The 23,841-nt window shown below is 45.8% G+C and overlaps 1 protein-coding gene across 1 annotated transcript in view; it reads left to right on the top strand.

Moving 5' to 3' along the window:
- Window positions 1–1,706: 1,706 nt before the first annotated feature.
- CHRM1 (cholinergic receptor muscarinic 1) overlaps window positions 1,707–23,841 on the top strand; it is a 235,336-nt gene continuing 213,201 nt past the window's right edge. Inside the window, exon 1 of the mRNA XM_040410399.1 lies at window positions 1,707–1,863. The gene's annotated coding sequence lies outside the window, so the exon portion shown is untranslated. The remainder of the gene's footprint in view (window positions 1,864–23,841) is intronic.

Raw genomic sequence — 23,841 nt, 5'->3', positions numbered from 1 at the left:
TAGGGGTGTATATTTCTACTACTGGCCGTATTGGGGATTGTTTAATATTGTGGGTACTTTGTGGGCATTATTATTGACCCCAATATGGAGGGTATTACTACTAACGGGGTTGCTATTTTGGGTACTGTAGGGGGCACAGTTACTACTGGGGGCAGTCTGGGAGCACTATTACTATGGGGTCAACTATCTGTATGGCACTGTTATTTTTGCAGCATAGCATTTGGGGCACTGGGGATCACAGCGGGCACAGTATTAGGGTAGCAGCAGGATGACAATGTTGGGGCACCAGGAGAAGGAGGATGATGCTAGAAAAGTGAGGCATCTAAGTTGTTTTTGTCAAACTCTGCAGAGATGAGGCACGGCTGAAATAATTTGTCATGGCTGTCTGGTCCTGAAAGGAGAATATGACAGAAAAGAACGCCTACATCGATGAGACATCACTGGATGTAAGAAGTATGTGCGCTGTTTGTAATGTCCATCCACACGTCTTTAACAGTAGAGCTGGGGGAGGGGTTGGATTCAGAATATAGATAGATAGATAGATAGATAGATAGATAGATAGATAGATAAAATTTGTTACAAATGTTGTACTGTGTATTTGTGCGGCGGGGGGCGGGTTGGGGCTAGGATGGCCAGATGTCCGGTTTTAGGCCGGACAGTCCGGTTTTTAGACTCGTGGTCCTCCGTCCGACGCAAGGCCAGGACGGACAGACAGAAGTCCTCCTTTTTTGTTGTTAGACGGCAGGTCTGCTCACTTGGTCACTTTCAGGAGGCAGGGTCCAGCCCCGGCGGCAGCATGTTTGGACTTAAGTGCTTACACGACGTCGACGTCATATTAGCGCGCGCGCTGCAGCTGCACCGGCCAATTGTGCAGGCGGGGACTGTCAGGAACAGAGGAGCGCCGTGGATGGGAGAGCAGCAGAGGTGGGCACATAGCTCCTTCAGGAGCCAATACCTGGGGATGGAGATCGGGCGCAGAAGGGACTGAAGTTTTCATGGGTAGACGTTTTGGAGAGAGGTCGGAAGTCTCTACAGTGGGAAGATCAGCTAAGCGTGTAGCGTCTTAGTCTGCACTTACTGATAGGGGGTCATCCAGGGGAAAGCAGTGACCAGGAGCCCAATTGGAAGCATGGTATATAAAACAGAGAAACTGAAGGATCACAGGCACAAGATGGAGTGATCCAAATAGAATGGGGAATATTGGAGAGATAGAAGAGCTGGATTGGCCAGGTTCACAAACAGCATTTGTCCAGTGGAGTATTTTACATATTTACATGGGGCTGTGGTATACTATACTTTTTTTTAATCCTACCTGCGATGGGGCGTGGCTTATAGATTTGGGGCGTGGCCAGTGAGGTCAGGCTTTCTGGGATGAAGCCAGTGGCCACCCTAGTTGGGGCCCAATACTAAGTTTTGCTATGGGGCCCCATGATTTCTATGTACGCCCCTGATGGCCATATATAAACTTATTAAAGAAATACAATAATATGTTCAAATCGATGGTAAATATTGCATAGTCACAAAAACATAACAATTATAATCTACAGTAGCACTAGAACATGGCCATACCTCCCATTACCGGGAAACAAGCAAAAGATTGCGAGTGCGACTTCGCTTCTGAAGCCTGCAGTTCCTCTGCTCTCCACAAGAGGGCGAATAGGTCTGCTGGCTGGTGTGTAGCGCGAGTCTTGGAAAGTGGTTGTCACTGTATATAGGGCATGCAGCGGGAGCGCACATCACGATCCTATATATCCAGGAACACGCAGCAGACGGCAGGAGAAGCATAGCCATGCCCTCATCTAGAGCTATAGGAATACAAGCAGCAATGGGATTATAACTCTGGAGAACTCTGCTCTGCAGAAGGTGAGTGCCCTGTAACCTTTCTGCTCGGGATAATAGTGCTGGGCTTCCTGTCACTTACATTCACTCACACACCAGTGTCATCTCCTTCCACCACTAACTGGAGGAAGGGGGTAAGTGTCCCTCATCACTTCAGCGCTGCAATGTTTTGGTGGGTTCCCATATGCTGGACAAGGCTGGAGAACATTAGGAACATCTAGCTATCAGATGTTGGGTCATACCAAGTCTCCAAATAAATGTACATTTTGGACCTAGAGTTATTAATATATCAGAACCTCCTGACCACAGAGAGGCACCATCCTCCCTAAAATGGTGATAAGCCCCAAAAAACTGGACCATGTATGATGTTACTTTCTGGGACCCCTAAGGATGGCTTATTCTTCTTGTCCTTAGAAAGAGATGGTTAAATAGTCACGAGAAAAATATTCAGAAGAATACGGTGCACATTGTGGTGGAGAAGTCTATATCTCAGATATGTACATTTAATAACTAGATCATATTGTATAACGCAACACTTTAAGGAATACGCTACAAAATTGTGTTTTTACCAATGGCGCCATAGTGCAGGGGCAGAGCCAGGGAGGCTGATGGGACATGTAGCTGAAGGATGCAAAAAGGGGCACTAATGCCACCCTGCCTAGGACAGGCTATTTAGATACAGGGTTAGGGCTAATGCACACGACTGTATGTATTTTGCAGTTCGCAAAACACGGATCCGCAAAAAGAAATAAAGATGACGTCCGTGTTACATCCATCGTGTAACAATGCCTGTCCTTGTTCGCAAAACAGACAACAATTGGACAGGTTCTATTTTTTTTGCGGACCTACGGATGCAGAATGCACACTGAGTCATTTCCGTTTTTTTGCAGCCCTATTGAAATGAATGGTTCCGCATACGGGCAGCAAAAAAAACAAAAACGGAACGGACACGGACAATAAATACATTCGTGTGCATGAGCCCTTAGGGTAATAAAGTGAATCTTTGCCCCTAGGCATGGAAAGTCTAGCTACGACAAAGTATATTATTGAAGATTGCATTGTCCTTAGACCTCCTGGGGCTTATCAAGAAACAAGACGTCTAGCTGAAGGGTGTCCAGGTGAGCTGTGACGGTGGCCCATATACCTGAGGGCTAGCCATTCCCTCGATCTAAGGTGATGGTTACGGGAATAGCAGCAATAATCCTTGACTATGGCTACTTTCACACTAGCGTTTCTATTTTCCGGTATTGAGATCCATCATAGGGTCTCAATACCATAAGAAAACTCTTCCGTTTTGTCCCCATTCATTGTCAATGGGGACAAAGCGTAACTGAACAGAACGGAAGGCTCAAAAATGCATTCCGTTCCGTTCTCATACCGGAGAGCAAACCGAAGCAAGCTGCGGTTTTCTTTCCGTCCTGGGATGCGGAGCAAAACGGATGCGTCATGATGACCCACAATGCAAGTCAATAGGGACGGATCCGTTTTCTCAGACACAATCTGACACAATAGAAAACTGATACGTCCCAGATTGACTTTCAATAGAGTCCATGCCGGATCCGTCTTGGCTGTGTCAAAGATAATACAACCGGATCTGTTCATAACGGATGCAGGCGGTTGTATTATCAGTAACGGAATCGTTTTTACTGAACCCTGCCCGATCCAGCAAAAACGCTGGTGTGAAAGTAGTCTGAACTCTCAGATGCTTTCGGAGGTTACAAAGTAGTAAGAGTGGTGGGTGCTGCAAGGAAGGGCTGGGAATCCATGACAGATGGGTGTGGTAGTCCAGGAGACGAGGGTGCACGAGGGGAGCAGGAAGATGCAGCAGCACAGCTGTGCCTAGTAGGGGGTGAAAGCAGGAAAGATGATTATTAGGGTGCGAGCGAATCGCTAATTCAGGCGTGAGATCCGTGGTTGGGAGAGTCCTGGCTAAAGGACACTAAATGAGTGGCTATGGGCCAGTATAAGACATCATCGAAGAATTGGTGAGAGATTAATAGAATATGACAGCTTCTAATTACAGATGGGACAGAGCTGATTGCTTTGCACTGTTTGATGCCACAATGTTATTGTCAGTGACGGCGCTAACCCTGGGTTAAAGAGGTTCTCTCACTTCAGCAAGTTAATACAAGCCACTTTTCTAATGTGTTGTGATTCTCCATATTGCCTCCTTTGCTGGCTTGGTTTTTTTTCCCATCACATTATACACTGCTCATTCCCAAGGGTTATGACCACCCTGCAATACAGGTGGTCGTGTTTGTACACTATAGGAAAATGCACTGTTTCTCTGTTGGCCGACTCCCATCTGCCCGTGACCCCTTGAAACTAAACGAATCAAGCTAGAAAAGGAGGCAATATGGACAATCACAATACATTAGTAAGTGCCTGCTATTAAAGGGGTTCTTTGGGCTTTTTCATACTGATTACCTAATACTAATATCAGATTGGCAAGGATCCGACACCCCCGGCGATCAGCTGTATGAAGGGAAGGCTGTGCTGTCTCCCCTCTCTCCTGCTCGCTGCTGCTATGTCTATGGCGATGCGCGCCTTCCCTTTAGGCCTATTGCACACGACCGTATGGCTTTTTCAGTGTTTTGCGATCCGTTTTTCACGGATCCGTTGTTCCGTTTTTTGTTTCCGTTTCTGTTCCGTTTTTCCGTTCCGTTTTTCCGTATGGCATATACAGTATACAGTAATTACATAGATAAAATTGGGCTGGGCATAACATTTTCAATAGATGGTTCAGCAAAAAACGGAACGGAAACGGAAGACATACGGATGCATTTCCGTATGTGTTCCGTTTTTTTGCGGACCCATTGACTTGAATGGAGCCACGGACTGTGATTTGCGGGCAATAATAGGACATGTTCTATGTTAAAACGGAACGGAAAAACGAAAACGGAATGCATACGGAGTACATTCCGTTTTTTTTGCGGACCCATTGAAATGAATGGTTCCGTATACGGACCGTATACGGACCGTATACGGAACGCAAAAAACGGCCAGTAAACGGGAAAAAAAAACGTCCGTGTGCAATAGGCCTTATACAGCTGATCGGGTGTCTGATCCGATATTGGTGAGCTATCCTGAGGATATACTAAAAGCCTGGAGAGCCTCTTTAACTTTGTCTCTACCTGATAAAAGCCATTTGCTGAAGTGAGAAAACCCCTTTAAGATAATTCAATGCCTGTAACTGTACCACAAATAAGATGTCATAATCTGTGACAAATGACAAACCGAGCTCTGCTGTGTCTAACAAACTCAGCACTCCTGCATTTGTATCTTTTGAGTCCTCTAAGTCGGGACTTTTGTTTCTGTTCCGCTTTGTTGGTTTGGTCGTTCACAGTTATAAACTCAGCCATACATACATCTCTGAAGAACAAATATTGACTCGTGTATACACGCTCTGCAAAGGTGGCAAAGTCATTCTGAAAGTCTGAAATCGAAAATGTCTTTTTTTTAGGGAACAGTTCTTAGAGCCGATTTGTAAAGGAAGTCCTATAAAAAGTGGAGGTGTTGCCCATAGTAACTCAATTAAATGGCTGCAAATCGGTTAGTTGTTAAGGGCAATGTCATCCATCGTACAGTCTAGGCTTGCATCGTATGGGTATGCTCCTGCGGTGCTGTGGAGACATCCGTGACTACGGCCTTGTCCACATTTCAGTTTTTCACTGACGTGTGCTGTCCGCATTTTCTGCCGACATCACACGTACCCATTGATTTGAATGTGTCTGTCCACACATCAGTATTTTTTTACTGACCAGAGACGGAGACCAGACACGCCCATTGAAGTCAATGGGTCTGTGAAAATCACAGACACAACCCGAAGGGCATCCATGTGGCACGTCCGTTTTTCACTGAAGATTAATAGGACATGATCTAGAAATTGATTTTCAGCTGAGCAATGTCCGTGGATTACGGATGACACACAGAAGGTAGAATTGGACACATGAACCAAACACGGATCCTTCACGGGCATCTTCATTGATGAAGTCATTGATAGGTCCACGAAAATGTGGACCTATATTCATGCATATTTTCCATGGATTCACTCTATGCAGTGCAAAGGCTGAAATCCGCAGCACAGGTTAATATGCTCCAAAAGTAAAACCAACACCACAGATCAATTTCCACCCTGAAGTTTATTTTTTTTCCTAGCGTGTGGATGAGATTTGTAAAAATGTATCCACCTGCAATTCTGCGGCAGTAAATCTCCTCTGTCCCATGAGAATGTACCTGAATGGTAGGTTGCATAAACTTAGCTGGGGGAGAGTTATCAAACTGGTGTAAAGTAGAACTGGCCTAGTTGCCCATAGCAACCAATCAGATTCCACCTTTCATTTTATAAAGGAGCTGTAAAAAATGAAAGGTGGAATCTGATTGGTTGCTATGGGCAACTAAGCCAGTTCTACTTTACACCAGTTTCATAAATCTCCCCCGGGGAGTCTAAAGATGTGCCAGATCGATCACTGTAGCTCAGGTTGGATGTTAAAATTGTGCTTGGCTAGATACTTTTGTCTAACTTTAGCAACTATTGGTTGACCTACTTTGAAACAGAATTTTAGGCCAAAATCCTAGGGCAAAGTGGAACATCTTAAAGCAACCCTCCGGTTCAGGAAAAAAATTCACATTAAGGCCCTTTTCACACGGACGAGTATTCCGCGCGGATGCGATGCGTGAGGTGAACGCATTGCACCCGCACTGAATACCGACCCATTCATTTCTATGGGGCTGTTCACATGAGCAGTGATTTTCACGCATCACTTGTGCGTTGCGTGAAAATCGCAGCATGCTCTATATTCTGCGTTTTTCACGCAACGCAGGCCCCATAGAAGTGAATGGGGTTGCGTGAAAATCGCAAGCATCCGCAAGCAAGTGCGGATGCGGTGCGATTTTCACGCACGGTTGCTAGGAGACGATCGGGATGGAGACCCGATCATTATTATTTTCCCTTATAACATGGTTATAAGGGAAAATAATAGTATTCTGAATACAGAATGCAAAGTAAAATAGCGCTGGAGGGGTTAAAAAAAAAATAATAATAATTTAACTCACCTTCGTCCACTTGATCGCGATGCCGACATCTCCTTCTGTCTCCTTTGTTGAATAGGACCTGTGGTGAGCATTAAATACAGTTACAGGACCTTTGATGACGTCACTCCGGTCATCACATGGTACACATCACATGATCTTTTACCATGGTGATGGATCATGTGATGACCGGAGTGACGTCATCAAAGGTCCTGTATTTAATGCTCACCACAGGTCCTATTCAGCAAAGGAGACAGAAGGAGATGCCGGGCCGCGATCAAGTGGACTAAGGTGAGTTAAATTATTTTTTATTTTATTTTAACCCCTCTAGCGCTGTTTTACTTTGCATTCTGTATTCAGAATGCTATTATTTTCCCTTAGAACCATGTTACAAGGGAAAATAATACAATCTACAGAACACCGATCCCAAGCCCGAACTTCTGTGAAGAAGTTCGGGTTTGGGTACCAAACATGCGCGATTTTTCTCACGCAAGTGCAAAACGCATTACAATGTTTTGCACTCGCGCGGAAAAATCGCGGGTGTACCCGCAATGCACACGCACATTTTCTCGCAACGCCCGTGTGAAAGGGGCCTAAGGCCTCTTTCACACGGGCGTCATGTATTTGGCCCGGATAAGATGCGGGTGCGTTGCGGGAAAATTTGTGATTTTTCCGCGCGAGTGCAAAACATTTTAATGCGTTTTGCGCACGCGTGAGAAAAATCGGCATATTTGGTACCCAGACCCGAACGTCTCCACAGAAGTTCGGGTTTGGGTTAGGTGTTGTGTAGATTGTATTATTTTCCCTTATAACTTGGTTATAAGGGAAAATAATAATGATCGGGTCCCATACCGATCGTCACCTAGCAACCGTGCGTGAAAATCTCACCGCATCCGCGCTTGCTTGCGGATGATTGCGATTTTCACTCAGCCCCATTCACTTCTATGGGGCCTGCGTTGCGTGAAAAACGCACAAAATAGAGCTTGCTGCGATTTTCACACAACGCACAAGTGATGCGTGAAAATCATCGCTCATGTGCACAGCCCCATAGAATTGAATGGGTCCGGATTCAGTGCGGGTGCAATGAATTCACCTCACGCATTGCACCCGCACGGAATACTCGCCCGTGTGAAAGGGACCTAAGGCCTCTTGCACACGGCCGTTGTACTCCCGTGGCCTTATTGCGGGCCGCGTAAAGCGGTTAAGCAATACACGGGGCACTGGCTGTGTGCATTCCGCATCACGGATGCAGACCCATTCACTTGAATGGGTCCACAAATACGGAGATGCGGTGCGGAACAGAAGTGCTTCCGTGGGGTTCCGATCCGTGCGGAACGGATGGATCACGGACCCATTCAAGTTGAATGGGTCTGGATCCGTCCCGGCCCCCATGCACGGAACTGAACCACAATGGCTGTGTGCAAGAGGCCTAACTGGGATACGAACAGAATACATACCTGGTGCTCTCATTTTCTTCAATCAAAGATGGTTGCTGCTCCTGTGAACAGCGCTGGCCAATCCAGGAGCAGGGCTAGACAAGTAGGAAGTGTCTTAGGCCACCAAATGAACAGGGTGTATCAGGCAGTTCGAAAGGTGGTGTGGCCATCTTGGATGGCTGAAATGGAATGGTCTTGAGTGAATTGAAGTGGAAATCAATCTGAATTTGAGGGAAAATTCGATTTGCTGTCCCTTAGTTAATGTCAATTTTTTTTCTTAAACCAGAAGATCACTTTAAGCCATGCCCGATTACACCATATCCCTCCCCGCTTAGTCAAACCCCTCCACGCTAAGGCCTCTTGCACACAAACGTTTTTTTTCCCGTTTCCGTTCCATTTTTTGCATTCCATATATGGACCGTATACGTAACCATTCATTTCAATAGATCCGCAAAAAAAAAACGGAAGGTACTCCGTATGCCTTCCGTTTCCACATTTCTATTTTTCTGTTCTGTTCAAAGATAGAACATGTACTATAATTGTCCACATAACGGACAAGGATAGTACTGTTCTATCAGGGGCCAGTTGTTCCGTTCTGCAAAAAAAGGAATGCGCACGGACGTCATCTGTATTTTTTGCGGATTTGTTTTTTGCGGACAGCAAAATACTGAAAAAGCCATATGGTCGTGTGCAAGAGGCCTAAGTCACACCTTCTTCCCACTAAGTCACACCCCTCCTCACTAAGTCACACCCTCTCCCCGCTAAGTCTTACCCTCTCCCCGCTAAGTCACACCCCTCCTCACTAAGTCACACCTTCTCCCCACTAAGTCACACCCCTCCTCACTGTCACACCCTCTCCCCGCTAAGTCTTACCCTCTCCCCGCTAAGTCACACCCCTCCTCACTAAGTCACACCTTCTCCCCACTAAGTCACACCCCTCCTCACTAAGTCACACCCTCTCCCCGCTAAGTCTTACCCTCTCCCCGCTAAGTCACACCCTCCTCACTAAGTCACACCTTCTCCCCACTAAGTCACACCGCTCCTCACTAAGTCACACCCTCTCCCCGCTAAGTCACACCCTCTTCCTACTAAGTCACAACCTCTCCCCACTATGTGACACCCCCAGAATGACCAGGGCTGAGTGGATTATTCTATTCAGTTTATCTGCATAAATATTTCTAAAGCAAAATGCAACAATTTATGGCAAAAACATGCCAGAACATGGTGCACAATAAACCTGACTTCAGATGCAGCCACAATAGTAATTGTTGGTCATCCATCGAGTTCATAATATTCTGGGAGCAACTCAGCGAACGATGGAATGTCATGGGTCTGAATGAAAAAAAAAAAAAACTGCGCACAGCAATAGGAGTGAATTTGTACACAATTATGGCATGGAATGCAAGTTCATGAGTAGCAGAGGACATGCATAATATCAAACTGCTCGTGGGTTTGTATGGAAACTAGCAGAGGAAGCAGGGAAGACAGCGAGCAGATAATGTAGCTGCCGTGGGGTCAGAGCAGGTGCAGTTGTGAGGGCTCTGCCTCAAGCAGATTTTTTTCCAGTTTGCAACTGCAAAATTTTTGCCTTCTACTTGAAGCCGTCCACCTGTTCACTTTCAGTGAGAAGCTGAAGGAGCCTCCATTTATAGATAAAACAACATATTCCCCCACTCTGAAGCAGACTATAAAAAGCAAGAGCCATGGCAGCAATCACAAGCAGTTAAGCATAGGGTCCCTTGATGCAGATAAAAATACGGCCCCCTGGGACTGGCTGAATATTGGATTATTCACAGGTGGGAGCCATAAAGATGCTGTGTAAAGAAATCATCTCATTTATAATGATGTGATACATAAACAGAGCGTGCTATTAATGTGGTATTAATAAATTGTTCTTCAAACGTAAGCAAACATATGAGAAGACGCCAAGTGCTCTGCCTGCTCCTTATAATGACATTGCTATGGTATCAGTCTCTGTACGTGACTGTGGCTCATTAAATGGGCATCAGGATGTTGATACAGTAATACAACTTTCCAATGTTACCGATAAATGCTGGAATTTTCTCCAGTTTCATTTAAAGTGAAATCTCTCCTAACCCTCGTAAATGTGAACGACTTTGCATGGTCTATACCATAAATGTAAAAATAAGAATGTATATTGTAGGAAGGCGCAAGGGTCTGTTGTTGATGGAAGGTATGTGTCACCGAGGTTCCTGAAGTAAGAGCCTGTATTTTCAAGTGTCAGCGGCAGCTAGTGCTGGTTGACATGTTGCTATGTTAGTATGGCTGGAAGCTGATCCGTTAGCTCTTACTGGGAGTAGCCAAAGTGCTGGGTGGGTGGCTGCTCCCCAGGCTCCAGGCCGGGTCTTTACTGGCCTATATCAAACCCAGCCAGCAGTCTCAGCTGTGTGTGGATTACTCCTCTCTGACAGTGGAGTGCTGTCAGTCCCTGTGTGTTTTGGGATCTGAAAACTTGTGCCGTGCAAAAGGGCTGGGAGCCGCATGCTGAGAAACAGGCCCCTAAAGCCTGCTGTGGACCACAGGTGGAGAAACTGCAAACCAGGTGAAGGTTTTTGTTCTGTGGAATTTTCATGGTGTGAACAAACACCTAGACTGCAAAATGTCACTTTCTGATTTTCCTTATGTGTGAATAAAACACTGAACTGTTTAAGTTAAAGACTTTGTGGTTGCCTTTATACTGCGTCCGCTAGCCTGTCTACTAGAGCAAATCCCCACAATATACACCATATGACTGCCGCATACGTCAGGGTTAACCCAACCTGTTTAGAATTGGGGAACCTCTGAAGAAAGATTCTTATCACATGGATAAAAGCAATAGGCAAGTATTTTTAAGTTGCAGTGTTGTTATAAAATATTATATATTGTCAATGAAATACCAACAACAAATAATCAAATTCAATTTATATTAATCACGCCCCAGATTAGACCCCTAAATTAATGCTGACACCAGACTAGACCCTAAAAATAATTCATGCAATTTAGATAATTCAGATCCATGATCAGACTCCTAAATGAATTCAGACTACAGATCAGACCCCAAACCAGATTCCTAAATCAGACTCCAAAATTAGGGGGCATTCACATGACCTTATGTATTTTGTGGTCTGCAAAAGTCTGTGTGATGTCCATGTGGCATCCCATTTCTGGCCAAGAATAGGACATATGGATGCGGAAAGACACATAGACATCACATAGACATCCTCCGTATTTTGTGGATCCACGTTTTGAGGACTGCAAAATATATATGGTCACGTGAATGCCCTCTTCATCAAGCCTCAGACAATTTTAAAAAATATATATTTACTTCACTTCTCTCGCTCGTGGCTTCTCTTGTCTTTCGGGTACTAACAGCAGCCACCATCAGGACATTGTATAGACCTTGTAAGTACTGCCACACACACTGTGTGCTGAGCCTGATGTGGCAAAGGGACCTGTGAGCCCCCTAGACTATGGGGCCCAGTATCAAATTAACAAACAGTGGACATAACCCTGGAACCCCTGTCTGAAGCTCTGTTTACAATGACATGGCTTTGGTTTTTCCAGTGCTATATCCATTATGATCTGTTGTGTAATGTATCTTGGCAGATTTTCTTAACTTGTTTTGGTTCCATTAGATATCTGACCTTTTTCAGTTACTGATAGTTGTACACAGGGAGCTGTTATCAGTGATAGTATTCCTTGTGTAAATGTGTACACAGAGATGGCTGTCAGTCACTGATAGCTGTACATGGAGGAGGTGTTATCAGTGATTGATAGCATTCTCTTTGTAAGTGTGTATATAGAGATAGCTGTGTTATCAGTGATTGATAGCATTCTCTGTGTAAGTGTGTATACAGAGATAGCTGTCAGTCACTGATAGCTGTACATGGAGGAGGTGTTATTAGTGATTGATAGTATTCTATGTGTAAGTGCGTATACAGAGACAACTGTCAGTCACTGATAGTTGTACACAGTGGAGGTGTTATCAGTGATTGATAGCATTCTCTGTGTAAGTGTATATACTGATAGCTGTACATGGATGAGGTGTTATCAGTGATTGATAGTATTCTATGTGTAAGTGCGTATACAGAGACAACTGTCAGTCACTGATAGTTGTACACAGGTGAGGTGTTATCAGTGATTGATAACATTCTCTGTGTAAGTGTGTATGCAGAGATAGCTGTCAGTCACTGATAGCTGTACATCGAGGAGGTGTAATAAGTGATTGATAATATTCTATGTGTAAGTGCGTATACAGAGACCACTGTCAGTCACTGATAGCTGTACATAGAGGAGGTGTTATCAGTGATTGATAGCATTCTCTGTATAAGTATGTATACATAGATAGCTGTCAGTCACTGATAGCTGTACACAGGGGAGGTGTTATCAGTGATTGATAGCATTCCCTGGGCAAGTATGTATACAGAGATAGTTGTCAGTTACTGATAGTTGTACACGGGAAGGTGTTATCAGTGATTGATAGCATTCCTTGTGTAAGTGAATATACAGAGATAGCTGTCAGTCACTGATCGCTGTACATGGAAGAGGTGTTATCAGTGATTGATAGTATTCCTTGTGTAAGTGTGTATATACAGAGATAGCTGTCAGTTATTAATAGTTGTACATGTGGAGCTGTTATCAGTGATTGATAGTATTCCTTGTGTTTTCACGGAATCTGAGCACGGACCTCAAAATTCCTTAAAAACTGGACGAACACAATTTTTTGGTTTGAACACACACTTGTACGTTCAGCCTAGTGTTGAGCGAAGCAACTTCGGATGCTTTATCCAAAGTCGCTTTGTTCGAAACCTCGGAATAATACTGTACGGAAATCCGTTTTCGTACAGTATTAAAATGTATGGGCTCCGATGAACCGAAATTAGGTATTCGCGAAGTCGCTCGAGACTTCATTGAATAACTTTGGTAGTTAATTGTTAAAGGGGAAAACCACTTTAAAACTTGAAACTGTACTCAGTTTCGGTTCCGAGGTACTAGTCGAAACCGAGTTCAGTTTCAAGTTTTAAAGTGGCGACTTTGCGAATAACTAACTTCAGCTCATCAGAGCCTATACATTCTAATACTGTACAGAGATTAATCTCTGTACAGTATTATTCCGAAGTTTTGAATGAAGTGACTTCGGATGAAGCATCCAAAGCTCGCTTCGCTCAACACTAGTTCAGCCCCAACATCATATTTTTCAATGTATTTATTCCAGAGAACTGCTGTATATATGTGAATGTATCTGCCCCAGGGCCTTTACTTTAGTGGCATTGTATATATCTCCTTGCATCTACTTATCTACTGTATCCCCATTCATCACACATTAGATTTATACCACAGAGCAGTTGAGGGTTAGCGTAACAAGTGCATGGATATAATGAGTGTTGATTGGTCACATGGTGTTTGCTGGAATCACAGCAGTATCAATTTGTTGTTATTAGCTAATTAATTATGTGACCCTCCCAGATTACACATTGGCCTGTTGTGCAAGGGAAGAAATCGATTACTGAGATATGTTAAGTTGGAGTACGGCCAGTTTGTAACTACCAAACAAATCTACAAAAATCATGCTCTTAATCTACTGCTGGGGGAGGAGGGGGGATTCGCAAATGCTGCAGGGACCAGAGTTATCCTAACCCATGTAGAAGACCCTTGATCTATAGGTTGATTACCCTCACCCCCCTTATTCACACACAAAACTAGAGACAGTACATAAATATTAGAAATCCATGAACATAAAAAAGTAAATAAAAAGTTCTTTAACACTACTCACAGAACTTGGAAACCGCTTTAATATATTAATAATTTAAATAGGTTATCCCGTGAATAATGTAAAAATCCCAAACCATACAGTACATAACAGTCTCTTTCTAACAAACCTAGAACCAGCCCTGTACCTTTCATGGATCCAGAGATCTGCCCATTAATTTCTCCAATTGTTCTGCTACATTTATTTCAAACTGGCAGCTCAAGAGTTGTGTCAGTTCTTGTGGAGAGGGGGGTGTCCTCTCTGCTGCAGGTCGTGGCAGTTGAAGTATGGAACTGAGCATGGGCTTCCATCACAGTGAGCTGGACACAGACTTTTGAAAAAGAGCAAGCAGCAGGTGGCGCTGTACAGATAGATTTCATTGAACAACTCAGTGGCTAAACTACTTTTTTTGAGTATTTTGTAGAGTATTTTTAATGGGGCAAGGATATACAGCTCAGTGTCTGCAGAATCTCTTTCTGTAGAGCAGTGCTTCTCAATTATTTTCTGTCATGCCCCCCCTAGGAAGAAGAAAACATTTCGCGCCCCCTGCGCGACTGTAAATAGTATCATTTGTCTATAAAATTGTTATAAGTACACCTCTGCATAACACTGTATCCTTATTAACGTATAAGAGAATAAAAAAAGAAAGAAATGTGGATCGGACACACACTTATGGGGGGATCTGTGGATGACGGACACTTATGGGGGGATCTGTGGATGACGGACACTTATGGGGGGATCTGTGGATGACGGACACTTATGGGGGGATCTGTGGATGACGGACACTTATGGGGGGATCTGAAGATAACGAACACTTTTGGGGGGATCTGTGGATGACGGACACTTTTGGGGGGATCTGTGGATGACGGACACTCATGGGGGGGATCTGTGGATGACGGACACTTATGGGGGGATCTGTGGATGACGGACACTTATGGGGGGATCTGTGGATGACGGACACTTATGGGGGGATCTGTAGATGACGAACACTTATGGGGGGATCTGTGAATGACGGACACTTATGGGGGGATCTGTGAATGACGGACACTTATGGGGGGATCTGTGGATGACGGACACTTATGGGGGGATCTGTGGATGACGGACACTTATGGGGGGATCTGTGGATGACGGACACTTATGGGGGGATCTGTGGCTGGCACTGTTACAGGGGGATCTGTGGCTGGCACTGTTATATATGTGCCATCCACAGACCCCCCACCCCATAACAGTGCCATCCACAGTGCCCCCTCAGCCCATAACAGTGCCATCCACAGACCCCCACCCCTTAACTGTGCCATCCACAGATTCCGTGTGCCCGCCGCCGCCGTTTAAAGTTATTAAACATGCCCCCCTCACTCCTAATAGTACAGTATATCCGAATTTCTTCTGTATAATGCCGGCAGGCGGGCCGGGCGGCCGGCGCGTCCCTCAGTGACGTCACTTGTCTGCGCCGCCTGCTTCATTCATAAAGCAGGCGGTGCAGGCACGTGACATCACTGAGGGACGCGCCGGCCGCCCGGCCTGCCTGCCGGCATTATACAGAAGAAATTCGCACACCCCAAAGGCCGGCCCTGAACGAGCCCCCCTTTACGGAGCCTGGCGCCCCCCCTGGGGGGCGCGCCCCACTATTTGAGAAGCACTGCTGTAGAGGAAGTTAAAGCTTCATTTTAATCACTGATTGAATAGCATGAACTGCTTCTTTAATATGAAGGTGTGTACCTGCTGAGCTTGAGACATATATATATATATATATATATATATAATATATATTGTAGGAAAGCACAAAGGTATGTGTCACCGATGTTCCTGGCCTCGGTGGAGTAAGAGCCAGTTTTCATGTGTCAGCAGCAGTAGATGTTTGACACCTTGCTCTTTAGTGTAGCTGTAATAGCTAATCTGGGACGGCTCTTACTAGGAGCAGTCAAAGTGCTGGGTGTTTGACTACTCCCCATGTTTCAGGCCGGATTTTGCTGGGCATAAAACCAGCCAGCACTGCCAGGTGGAGAGGATTACCTCCGTCTGACAGTGGAACTCAGGAGGTCTGTGTGCTGGGATCTAAATCCTGTGCTGAGCTGGAGAGAGGAGACCCGTGTGTCAGGGGAATAGGCCGCCTAAAGCCTGTATTTGGACTTTCTGAGGCAGACCTGCCACCAAGGTGATTTTGGCGACTTTCCATTGTGTGTGAACTAACACCAAGAATGCAGTGACTTTTTTTTTTGCTTTGTGTGAATAAACACGGAAGTTTGATTTAAGAACTGGTAATTTGCCTCTGTACTGCGTCCGCACACCCTGTCTACCAGAGCGAATCCCCACAATTGGTGGAGGATGTGGGTAAGAGCAGTGAGGCTGGCGTGAACGCCGATATTTTTGGGTTCTGCATTTTTCCAGGCACAGTTATGTAGTACATTAAAACATCTGCATTACAATCAGTGCCCCACAACAAAATGGAGGCTGTTGTGAAGGCCCTCATGGAGGCTAATCTGCAGCAGCGAGAGACAAACCTGCACCAAGGCGAGGCTTATAAGCAGTAGCAGGAGACCAACCAGTTGTTGCTACAACATGTGATGGCTTTGCAGACAGCAGGAGCAACCCCAGATGCCCACGATGCCTGGAAAGAAGTCCATGCCGCGATTCCTAAGATGACCCCTGCAGACGACATCGAAATCTACCTGGCGATGTACGAGAAAGTGGCCATCAGGGAGAAGCTATCCCGAGACCAGTGGGCTGAGGTCGTCGCTCCATTCCTGGCATCCGATTCCCAGCGAGTGTATTTCGACTTGCCGGACAATCAAGCGGCCGACTATCAAAAAGTAAAGGGTGAGATTTTGGCAAGACTGGGGGTGAACGTGTTGGTCTGGTTATGACTTACTCCACCTCTTGCAAAAGTGGCTATAGCCTTATGTGCTGAGTCCCACGGCTATGTTCGATAGATTATTAGCTGATATGTTCTGGAGGGCTCTGCCACCCCCTCTCCAGCAGTGGATTGGCCTGGTGTCTACTGGCAATGCACTGGAAATGGTGGAGCGCTACGAGGTTACTAAGAATCTTACGAGGGGTTCTTTTTCGAGGGGGCAGTCAAACCACGTAAATCTCCATCCCAAACCGGCAACTTGTACCAACCAAACCCACCCGGGATGTACCCCCTACGAACCTGGCTCCGCTAGTCTGCTGCCGGAGTCAGGAGCCGGGCTATGTAAGAGCTGACTGTCCACATCAAGTGGAACCCATGGATACTAACTATGGCTACCATCAGTCATTATATGCCAGGAAGCTGTGTGCAGCAGGTACCCCAGAAACTCTAAACCACTTGTGCCGGGTGGAAGTGGGAGACACCCCAGTGGAGGCTCTGCTGGACTCAGGAAGTCTGGTGTCCCTAGTAAAGGATCCCCTGGTACGGTCCATGGAGTATACTGGCCGGAAAGTCATGGTCATGTGCATCCATGGGGACTTAAAAGACTATCCCACCGCCCTGGTGTCTCTAACCACAGGGGCCGGCAGGTAAACTCATGAAGTGGCAGTTGCCACAAATTTACACTACGAACTTATAATAAGGAGAAACTTCCTGGGTTTTACGCCACTGTGGCCTGCTACGAGAGTGACTGATACCTATGAGACAGGGGTAACCCCAGCAGAATGGCCTGGCTCTAGGGGGAGACCCAAGGCCGAAGGGCTAGTGGTAGGGGTGACCGCCACTTCGGTGGAAGAGGGGGAGACAACCCCACTGAGTGTAATGGTGGGAGACGTGGAGGACTTGCCGCTGGGGCCTGAGCTGGCAGACCTCAATGTCTCCGGGGATAATTTTGGTACTGCACAACACCGGGACCCCAACCTATCCCGAGCCTGGGAACATGTGTTAATAGTAGATGTAAACCACAACAAGCTGGGGCAGAGTCGGTGTTCCCCCGTTTTGTGGTTCAGCAGGATATGTTGTATCGGGTAAACCAGCTGCGGGGTGAACCCATTGAACAGTTGGTGGTGCCCCAGGCTTATCGCAAACTTGTGTTAGAATTAGCCCACCAACATGTTCTCGGGGGTCATCTGGGAATGCAGAAAACACAGGACCGGATTCTACAACGGTTTTACTGGCCCAGTGTGTTTAGGGAGGTGGACGAATTCTGTAAGTGTTGCCCAACCTGCCAGGCATCTAGCCCCCAGCATCTTTTCCGTAATCCCTTGGTGCCTCTCCCGATCATAGAGGTACCGTTTGAGCGTATAGCTATGGACCTCGTAGGCCCAGTACCGAAATCTGCTAGAGCAGTGGTCCCCAACCGCCGGGCTGAGGCCCAGGACCGGACCCTGGAAGATTGTTTGCCAGGCCGTGGCAATACAGAGGATCGGAGATGCCAGGCGCATGCGCAACTGACGTGCACATCACACACCGCGTACAGTGGTAAGGAAGGAGAGCCTTCCTTCCTTCCAACTGTGATGCCGGCCAGCCACTGCCACCAATGAGGAGAGAGTGGGCGGAGGAGGGGAGGGACTATGGGCACTGTGCCACCAATGATAATTAACCAGAGGACCTTTCATGGGTCTGGACTTTATTAACTAAGTAGCAGGACATGTACAGTGGCGCCCAGGGATCTCCCTATACTTACTATTATTCCTGGGCTCCATTCGCCCGATGTGGCCCCAGTTACATTCTCCCGCACTGTATGCTAATTACTACTATTGGAACACCAGGGAGGAGACATCGGCTTTTTTCCCTGGGCGTTCCTTCTCCCAAAAAAACTCCCCTTCTCCCTGGCTGTGACGCTCTGCTCTGCGATTGGACAGCGCTATAGCCAGGGAGAAGGAATGCCCAGGGAGAGAACCTGATGTCTCCTCCCTGGTATTCTGATGCTATTACTTATCATACAGCGTGGGAGACGGTAATGGGGGCCACAGGGGGCGAACGGAGCAGTGCCCAGATATAATAGTAAGTGCAGGGAGATCCTTGGGCACCGCTCTACATGTCCTCCTACTTAGTTAATAAAGTATGGACCCATGAAAGGTCCTCTTACATATATAGAAGGTGGGTGCGGCACCTGAGAGGTCAACTGCCGCTGATCGCAGCTCCCTGTCAGAGGTCTCCTGTATCTGTATTAAAGGTTAATTATCATTGGAGGTGCAGTGCACCCTCCCCCTAGTAGTAAAATCATTGGTGGCAGTGGCCACAGGGTCCCCTCCCCTCTTCCGCCACGTCTGAAAAGTCCAAACTATTAAAATAAATTCCTATATAGTGAGCGCCGTAACAGAAAAAAAATAAAAACCCTAAGCCCCGCCCCAGAAGTGGGCACTCGAGTCTCTCCGCCAGTTTTCATGTGTCATGTTAGTGTAGCTATAATAGCTGATCCGGGACGACTCTTACTGGGAGTAGTCAAAGTGCTGGGTGGGTGACTACTCCCCATATTCCAGGCCGGGTTTTGCCAGGCATAAAACCAGTCAGCACTGCTAGGTAGAGAGGATTACCCCCGTCTGACAGTGGAGCTCAGGAGGTCTGTGTGCTGGGATCTGAGGCCTGTCCTGAGCTGGAGAGCGGAGACCCGTGTGTCAGGGGAACAGGCCACCTAAAGCCTGTATTTGGACTTTCTGAGGCAGAACTGATACCAAGGTGATTTTGGCTATGTGGACTTTCCATTGTTTGTAAACTCCAAGACTGCACAGTGACATTTTGTTTTTGCTTTATGTGTGAATAAACACGGAAGTTTGATTTAAGAACTGGTAATTTGCCTCTGTACTGCGTCCGCACACCCAGTCTACCAGAGCGAATCCCCACTATATATATATATATATATATATATATAAATTCCATGGCACTCCTGTAGATAGGGTGAAAAAAAAGTGTCCTTTATTCACACGTCACAGCGACGTTTCAGTCGCCTCACGGAACCTTTTTCACTTGGCTTGAAAAAGCCTGAAATATGCCTAATATAGGCATATTTCAGTATAATAAATGATCCCCATAGACCGTACATGTAGAACCCTGTAAGCTGTACATTGTTTAGTCTCTTAAAGGTTACTCAAAACAGGTTGGTGTTCCTATCTACATGGATCATGCAATCTGATACCAGGTTCAAATTTTGTCCTACTTTCATTTTTAAAGGAAAGAGAAGGGAAACATTTCCAAATAATATACGTTCTTCACTTTCTGCCAGACTTTATTCCCTTTTTTGGTGCTGGAAAACAGACGGAAATATGGACCTGAGATAGGCATATGAGCATAATAGAAGCAACCCTAAGATCACACAGATTCAAGCTGTATTATTCGCTTATATTTCTTACGTCATTGCTGTAATATGTCGCATAATGTGGGAGGTTTGGTAAGATGTACAAAAAAAAAATCACGTGAGAATACAAACCAAAACGATGTGCCTCTCACTGAGAGTATATGCAGTACAGTATGGGGAAATTATTCTTGCAAACATATGACAATTACAAACACAATTCGGTTTGACCCTGAACAGGTTTTGTACTTAAAATGGATTATGGCCAACGGTCCTTGTTTAATGTGCACCCATAGGGTTGTCTCATATCTGAAAGAATCTTGTAGCATTTGCAAGAGGTGCAGTCACTGTGTATTGTGGATTAGCACAGATTGTTGCACTGTTGAGGAGCCTTGCGCTGGCTTGGTTACAATGTGTCACTGCTGGGATTTGATTCCATAAACAAGGTACGATACTGAACATACTTGACCCTATTTGCTGCTGAGGCACACATGAGTCCTGCCAGTACCTAGGAATGTAGGGGCATGCACCCACCCTGCCTGGGGAAAGAACACGAGGAGAGGAGGATTCAGTGTTAACATAGAAGTGCCTGACAAATGTAGGAGTCTCTGTATTAACAGTAGGCGATCTACACCAAAATATTTGCCTGGTGATACAGACAAAAGATCGGATTAATCACCCCGCCTTTTGTGGTTTACGTTAATAAGTTGTGTATATACCTTTGTGGGGTTCCTTAAAGTCGTGGCCCTTATAGAAGGATACCCCTGGTGCTACGGCTACTGTGCATATTATGGATCTGAGCACAAGCCCCTGGATCTTTGTGATCATTAGTATACTTCATGCCATCTGTATGACAGCTGTTAAAGGGTTTATACAGGATTAGAAAAAAAATATTGTGTTTTAAAAAAATAATAATAATAACGCCACACCTGTCTACAGGTTGTTTGTAGTATTGCAGTTTAGCCCCATTCATTTCAGTGGAGCCGAACTGTAATACCAAACAAATCTTATGGACAAGTGTGATACTATTCCTAGAAGAAAACAGCCTTAAAGGGGTTGTGCCAAGTTGTTAACTTATCTTTCAGGTTAGGGGATAAACATTTGATTCATTGGGGTACAATCTTAAGAACGGGGTCCAGTTCCCCTAAGTGAATGGAGTAACAGGTCTTGCATGACTGCTGCCACTCCATTCATTTCCTGTGTAACTGTCGGAGATAGCTGAGTGTTGGAGCAGAACTAAAGTATCCAGACATGACCACCGTGGACAGAGCTGTGCAGTCCCTGACCTGTGCTCCAAAAAAAAATACTCACCTGTCCATGGTCAATCACAACTGTCCTGTTCCCAATCACTTCTGGTTCCTGCAGGACCGGGAAGTGACTTATTGCCGTGACTGCTGCAGCCATTCACAGGCCTCAATAGTCACATCTGCTTGAATACAGTGACGTGCCGTTATGTGACCGCTGATGCCTGAGATGACCACAGAGGTCACTGGAACAAACTGCTTCCTGGTCCTGTGGAGACTGGAAGCGGCAGAAGCCATGTGGCAACCAGAAAGTGAAGTACTGGCGTCCCTTTCTGCTAACCTATTGGGTCATGCAACTCTATAAAGACCCCCTGTGTTTTACTGTTGCAGCCGGGGGTCATCATGAGCCTGCGTTGGAAATGAAGGACCCATTTCCTGAACCCTACAGATTTGTGATGCACCATGTGAATGCTGCTCTTTGAGATGACTCACTCTAGGGCGGCGTGACGCAGCAGCGGGATGCTATGGGGAGAACACCTGTTATGCAGAAGATGAGGAAGAAGATGGTCCACATATGGCTGCCGATTTGCAATTTGAGGAGTGAGCATGAGAAACATAGTCTAAGGCCTCATGCACACGGCCGTTGTTTTGGCGGCTCAGATGCGGACCCATTCACTTCAATGGGACCGCAAAAGATGTGGATAGCACTCCGTGTGCTGTCCGCATCCGTTGCTCCGTTCCGTGGTCCGCCCAAAAAATAAAACCCGTCCTATTCTTGTCCGCGCTTTGCGGACAAGAATAGGCAGTTATATCAATGGCTGTCTGTGCCGTTCTGCAAATTGCGGAACGCACACGGGCGCCAATCCGTGTTTTGCGGATCCGAGATTTGCGGACCGAAAAACACACAATGGTCGTGTGCATGAGGCCTAAGATTATAGTGCAAAAAAATGCCTAGAGTGCCTCTTTAACTAAATGTCTTAGCAGTTATAAAATTAAGGCTAGGCTGACAACTCTGGTGTTTTTCCATGTTTATAGTCCAGTCTAGGAATGGAAAAAAATAAAAATGGAAGTGCCAGATCTGTCATATAACAGACACCAACAGTTGTATAGTATATTGTAACATTAGCTTTATTAAAGGGGTTCTTCAAGCTACAGATATTGATGCCCTATCCTCCAGAATAGTCATCAATGTCAGATTGGTGGGGGGTTCGACACCAGGCAACCCCATCGATCAGCTGCTTCGAGCTTTCACGGCGCCAGGTTTTTATACGGTATGCAGAGCTGGAGGCAGACAGTTTAGGATGGGTTCACACTAGTGTTATGGAGTCTGTTATGGCTTTCCGTTATAACGGAACATAACGGAATCCACAAGACGGAAAGACAGATCAGTTTTGGTGCCCATAGACTTGCATTATGACGGAATGCAAAACGGATGCCTTTATAAGGCATTTCGTTTGCTCTCCGTCCTAATAGAAGTCTATGGGAATCAAAACGGATCCATCTGTTTCCCGTTATGCAAGATGGAAAACAAAGTCCTGTCGACAGGACTTTGTTTTCCGTCTTGCATAACGGGACCCAGGCGGATCTGTTATGTTTTCCCATAGACTTCTATTAGGATGGAGCAAAACGGAATGCCTCTCAAAGGCTTCCGTTTTGCATTCCATCCTATGGATTCCGTTATGTTCCGTTATAACCCTGTTATAACGGAAAGCCATAACGGACTCCATAACGCTAGTGTGAACCCACCCTTAGTAAACTGTGTACTTACTACCCTTGAGGGGGTACTACAGATCAGCTCCCATTCAGATGAACGAGCTTCAGTACACCAGCACAGGAAGCTACACAGCATAAGGAGCCTTCTGCCCCATACGCTGTTAGCTTCCGGTGCCTCAGAAGCCCACAACAGCTGATCATGGGGGCACCGAGTGTCAGTCCCCCACCGACCTGACCTGGTCATCTATATCTGTAACCTGGAGAACCTCTTTAGGCTTTAAACCTTTGTTTTATAAAATGCAGTCATGGTATGCGCACTGTATGTTCAAAACAAATCGATTTTCTTGAACAGTGTGTCAAAAAAAAAACTGAAAAAAAAAGTATATTTTTTGGGAAACTTCCCTTAGGCTCTGCTTAATATGTCACATAACATGGCCATATTTCTTTTACTTTGTAACCAGACAGTCACTAAAATGCCATGCATTTAAATGAGGAACGTTCCCTCCAAAAGCTGGACTGCAAAGAGGAGCATTCCTGTGCTTTGCAATTGGGACATTGACACAATTCTAACATTTTTGGCTCTATACACCACCACAATGGATTTGAAATGAAATGAACAAAATGTG

This window comes from Bufo bufo, chromosome 10 (assembly GCF_905171765.1).
Source record: "Bufo bufo chromosome 10, aBufBuf1.1, whole genome shotgun sequence".
NCBI classification, from domain to species: Eukaryota; Metazoa; Chordata; class Amphibia; order Anura; family Bufonidae; genus Bufo; species Bufo bufo.
This window is presented reverse-complemented; position numbering and strand designations above follow the sequence as displayed.